The sequence below is a fragment of the Piliocolobus tephrosceles genome, chromosome 18 (genome assembly GCF_002776525.5).
Source record: "Piliocolobus tephrosceles isolate RC106 chromosome 18, ASM277652v3, whole genome shotgun sequence".
NCBI classification, from domain to species: domain Eukaryota; kingdom Metazoa; phylum Chordata; class Mammalia; order Primates; family Cercopithecidae; genus Piliocolobus; species Piliocolobus tephrosceles.
The window spans coordinates 31,898,956-31,904,899 of record NC_045451.1 but is presented as its reverse complement, the minus strand read 5'-3'; the positions used below and the strand labels follow the sequence as shown (position 1 = coordinate 31,904,899).

The 5,944-nt window shown below is 38.6% G+C and overlaps 1 pseudogene; it reads right to left on the bottom strand.

Annotated features, from left to right (window-relative positions):
• Nucleotides 1-105: 105 nt before the first annotated feature.
• Nucleotides 106-1,665, bottom strand: LOC111539574 (annotated as a pseudogene).
• Between the last annotated feature and the right edge of the window lie 4,279 nt (nt 1,666-5,944).

The window sequence follows — 5,944 nt, the reverse complement described above, 5'->3', positions numbered from 1 at the left end:
GTGTGTGTGTGTGTGTATATATATATATATATATTTTTTTTTTTTTTAAGAAACTGATGTTTATTTTCCATCAACCATTTTTCCATGTTGCTTAAGAGCCCATGCAAGAATGGCTTAAGACCATTTAGTGGTTGCTCCTACCCATTCAGTGGCCTGAGCAGTTGGAGCTGCAGACCAGTCTTCCGTGGCAGGCTGAGCACTCCAGTCTTCAGTAGGGAACTGCTGAATAGGCACAGAGGGCACCTGTACACCTTCAGACCAGTCTGCAACCTCAGGCTGAGGAACAGTGAACTCAGGAGCTGGAGCAGTCCATTCACCCTGAAATTCCTCCTTGGTCACTGCCTTTTCAGCAGCAGCCTCCTCTTCTTTTTCAATCTCTTCAGGATCTCTGCAGAAGTAGAGATCAGGCATGACGTCCCACGAGTGTTCACGGGAAATAGTGCCACGCATGCGCAGAACTTCCCGAGCCAGCATCCACCACATCAAACCCACTGAGTAAGCTCCCTTGTTGTTGCATTGGATGGCAATGTCCACATAGCGCAGAGGACAATCTGTGTTACACAGAGCAATGGTAGGTAGGTTAACATAAGATGCCTCCATAAGAGGCTGGTAGTCAGCCCTGGGGTCAGTAACCACAAGAAGCTGTGACTCCCGGAAGGCTGCCTGGATCTAGTTAGTGAAGGTTCCAGGAGTGAAGCAGCCAGCAATTGGAGTGGCTCCAGTGGCAGCAGCAAACTTCAGCATGGCCCTCTGGCCAGTATTCCTGGAGGATATAACACTAACATCAGCAGGGTTTTCAATGGCAACAATGGCACGGGCCGCCAGCAGAAGCTTTTCCTAGGTCCTCTTCAGATTTATGATGTAGATGCCATCACTTTTCCTTTTATAGATGTACTGGTCCATCTGGAAGTCAAGATTGGTGCCACCTAAGTGGGTTCCTGTTGCAAGGAACTTAAGAACATCCTTCTCCTTCATTTGCAGGACATCAAGGGCTCCGGACATTGTGAAAAGTTTCCCTTTAAGTCACGACGGGAATCTGAAATGAGAGCAATCCAGAACAATGCCGTATGGACCCCTCTATAGGTAGCGTGGAAAAAGCAGGTGTATATTTTTTGATATTTATCTCACTTGGGCTTTTCTGAGCTTACTGAATCTGTTGTTTTGTATCTGACATTAATTTGGGGAAGTTCTGTCACTATTACTTCAAATATTTATTCTTCTCCTTTCTCTCTTTTTTTTTCTGGCATTTCCATTATATGTATGTTATCCCTTTTGTAATTCTCTCACAGTTCTTGGATTTTCTTTTCTGCCTTTTTCATTCTTTTTGTTCTTGGCATTTCCATTTTGGAAGTTTCTACTGACATATCTTCAAGCACGGATTCTTTCCTTGGCATGTCCAGACTATTGATGGGCCCATCAAAGCATTCTTCATTTCTGCTACATTGTTTTTCATTTCTGCTGTTTCATTTTGATCCTTACTTAGAGTTTCCCTCTCTCTACTTACAGTACCCATTTGTTCTTACATGTTGCCTACTTTTCCCATTAGAACCTGGAGACATATTGTGACTGTAAGACTAATGGTAGCCATAAAGACCACTTAAGCATGCCACAGGGATATGGCACTATGTGTTACTCAGCAGTATGATGCAACCTGACCAGGGATTTCCAACCTGATATGGTGATTTCCAGAAGGCAAGGCCTAGAGCACAAGGGTACCTCTGTACAGATAAAATTTTCAGAAGCCTTAAAATAAAACTTACCCTTACAAAAATAGCTTAAACCCCCTTTATGAAAGAATTATCTGGTAATTAACCTGGACTGAACACAGATATGAAAAAAGAGGGAAAGATTCCCTAAACTCTGAAAATGTTTTCTAGACAGAGACCTTCAGTTAGTCATCTGACCCTCTGGTTTTATCTAACCCATGCCACTGGCCTGCTTCTGCTATCAGCCTTATAAGAACTCTACCAGAACAAACTTCTTGAATAGCAGATGGTGTCTAGGACTCATCATTGGTACAGATTGAATGGAAGGGGATATAGTATGCTTCGGAATAAATGGTATGCTTTGAATGGAGCTATTGCATCTTGGTCCCTTGGTAGAATGAGTCTGGCTGTGTTCAGGGGTCAAGATATCCAACCTTTATATCAGAATGCATGTCACTGATATGTTGTGAATGTCCTGGAGTGATATTTAAGATCAGAAACATCTTGAATGGGATATTGTGTTTCCTACAATAGTCTCTTGCCTGCAGAACGCAATAGTTCAAAAATTAGTCTTCAAAGAATGCTGATGTCACCCAGGCTTCCTTGTTATGATGACAATAATTAGGAAATGTCTGCTTACTCACATTCTTGGGTGTTCTAGAGTTATCTGAGTGTTAGGTTAGAAAAGACTTTAATTTGAACTCCTCCACATTTCCACTCAAAAGCAGAATGCAAAACGGTCTTTGAATGTGTTGAATCCTGGCATTGTCTTGGATTCTCCATAAATGTGTGTATGCTCTGACATATAGTCCTAGAACAACCTCATTTCATCAACATTAAATATTGGTTCTGGAAAATATTTCCTGTCTATAATTATCCTGTACAGCGCTTCCTTAAAAGCTTTAGCACCTTCAGTATTGGCACTTCCTGCCTCACCACTGGCCTCACATTATGAAAATTATGACACTTTTTGAAGCATTGGAGCTACTCATAACTTGAGGTAAACATTTGCATATATCTAGGATCATCTGCATATTCTTTTAATATGTTGAAAAGACTTCTTGCCTTAGCCTGGATCATTAGTAGGCTAAATGGTATGTTCTTCTCTATCTGGTTTTCCATCCTGATAACAAATAATTTTTTTCATATAATCAGTTAGTCCAGCTCTTTTCTTTGTGATGAGAGTGGATTTAACCAATACTGATAATTTCACTGCATTAGTTATTTGCTTCTCATCCTTTAAGATGGTTGAGATTGTCAATTGTGAAGGTTCTAACTTACGTGCAGTGGCCATTACTGGCTTGCTGCCTTTATGCTGGGCAATTAAGTAAAATTTTACCTTAAAGAGTAATTGTGGCTGGACACGGTGGCTCATTCCTGTAATCTCAGTGCTTTGGGAAGCCAAGGTGGATAGATCGCTTGAGTCCAGGAGTTTGAGACCAGCCTGGGCAACATGGTGAAATCCTGTCTCTACAAAAAAATTAGCTGGGCATGGTGGCATGCACCTCTAGTTCCAGCTACTCTGAAGGTGAGATGGGAGGATTGCTTGTGCCTGGGAGGCAGAGATTGCAGTGAGCCATGATTGTGTCCACTGCACCCCAGTCTGGGCAACAGAGCTAGACCCTGCCTCAAAAAAAAACAGGTAATTGCTTTCTTCTTCTTCTTTCTCCTTCTTTCTTCTTCTTCCTCCTCCTCCTCCTCCTTCTTCTTCTTCCCCTTCTTCTTTCTTCTTCTTCCTCCTCTTCTTCTTCTTGGAAGCAGGAGACACAGATGGACATTTTGTATACATGATGGGATACAAAAACACAAAATTATTTGCAACACAGTACACCTTAGAGTATCAGTTGTTTACCCTTGTGATATTGTGACTGACCAGGAGGTGTGGTTTGCTGCCAGTGCCCAGCACCAAGAAAGATTATTGTGTCTTGTATTGCTAGCCCAGGAAAAGATCAAAACTCAAAATTCAAAATATAATTTCTACTTAATTAATGCATATTACTTTCACACTGTCATAAAGTCAAAAAATTATAAGTTGAACCATCTGTAGAATTCTCTGTGTGCATTTCAAAATGACTACTTTCTTCTCCCCCTGTCAGAAGCATGAGGAGATTTTTTTTAAATTCTCATTTTGAGAACCTAGTAGGGATACTGAAGACAAAATGTATAATTGTGTGGGACCCCTGAAGACTTGGCCTTTGAGAGGCCAAGTTTTTCCACACTGAAATTCCAGCAACTTATCCATGATAGTTTATGTTTTCCTACCCTGGTACTGGCTCCAGCAACGATTTCACTCCTAACCTGGGAGCCAGTGGTTAGTCCTGTGATCTCAATTATCTGATGGAGCTATAAAAAATGGTTAATTTTCAGTTTTTTCAGCTTTTTATTTGTTGTGAAAATGGGAATGACAACTTCCAACCTCCTTACAAGACAAACTGGCAACTTCAATCTGGGCTTCTTATATACTAGAATTTACAACCAATAATAATTATTATTATACTAATAATAGCAAAATATTATTTGCCAGAGATATAAATTCTTAAGTGTATTAATTAGTTCTCACAGCTACCTTGTGAGATTGGTATTATTGTTATTTCCATTTGAGGATGAGAAAATTGGGACACAGAGAGGATATGTATTTACTAGAGTTTTGATTAGATCTTCTCAAATTTAGACAGAAGTAGATTGACATTAAAAAAACAGACACTGATATTTCATAATGCCAGGCATTGTTTTAGTTCTCTAAACATAATAACTCAATAAACTTCAACAATATTAAGAGGTAGTGACTTTGGATAAAAAGAAAACATGAGTCCATACATCCAAGTTGCTGAACAAACCCCATGAAGGATAAACTCAAAGGGATACACACCAAGACATACTATAATAAAACTCTCAAAAGGCAAAAACAAAGAGAATCTTGAAAGCAGCAAGGAATAATCGACTCATCATGTACAAAGGATCCTCAATAAGATCAACAGCTAATGTATCAGCAGAAACTAGGTAGGCCAAAAGACAGTAGATTACATATTTAAAGTGCTGAAAGAAAAAAAAAAAAGCTATCAACCAGAAATTCTATATGTGACTAAATTCTACTTCAGAAATGAAGCAAAAATTAAGATATCCCCATTAAAGTTGAGAGAGTTCATCACTAGCCAACCTGCCCTACAAGAAATATTAAAAAGAGTCCCCCAGGATGAAAAGACATAAGATTGGAATTAGAAGGCATACAAAGAAATACAGCTGGCCATGGTGGATCATGCCTATAATCTCAGTATTTTGAGAGGCTGAGGTGAGAGGATCACTTGAGCCCAGGAGTTCGAGACCAGCCTGGCCAATATAGGGAGACTCCGACTCTGCAAAAAATAGAAAAATTAACCAGGCATGGTAGCACATCCCTGTGGTCCCAGCTACTTGGGAGGCTAAAGTGGGAGGATTGCTTGAGCCTATGAAGTTGAGCCTGTGGTAAGTCAAGATTATGCAGTGCTACTGTATTTCAGACTGGGTGCAAGTCCCTACCTAAAAAACAAACAATCAAACAAACAAACAAAAAACCCAATGTAGTTCTTTACCAGAGTAGTTCTTTCTTTCTTTTTTCTTTTCCTTAAATAACTACTCTGGTAAAGGCAACTACATTGGTAAATACAAAAGCCAATATTATGTTTTTGCCTTGTAAATTTTCTTTTTGTTTCATATATAATTTAAAAGATAAATGCATAAAATTATTATAAATGTGTTAATGGGAGACAATGTATAAAGATGTAATTTGTGACAATAACAACATAAAAGGAAGAGACAGATGTATAGGAGCAGAGTTTTTGTATATTATTAAAGCTAACCTGATACCAATTTCAATTATAGTATTGAAATTTATTCATAATGATAATAATTGTAATTACTTCTCAGTATCTGCACATTCTGTATGTGAGGATTTGACCAACCAAAGGTCAAAAGTATTTGAAAAACATCAATACGGATAATAATATGACAATAAAAACCATATGGATGTGAAAGATAGTACAGCATAACTGCTATTTATATAACATTTACATTTTATTAGGTACTGTAAGTAATCTAGAGATGATTTAAAGTATACAGGAAGATGTGTGTACATTATATGCAAATATTATACCATCTTATATAAAGACTTGAGCATCTGAGGATTTGTGGTCCAAGGGAAGTCCTGGAACCAACCTTCCATAGATACAGAGAGATAACTATCGATTATTTTTTAAAAAATT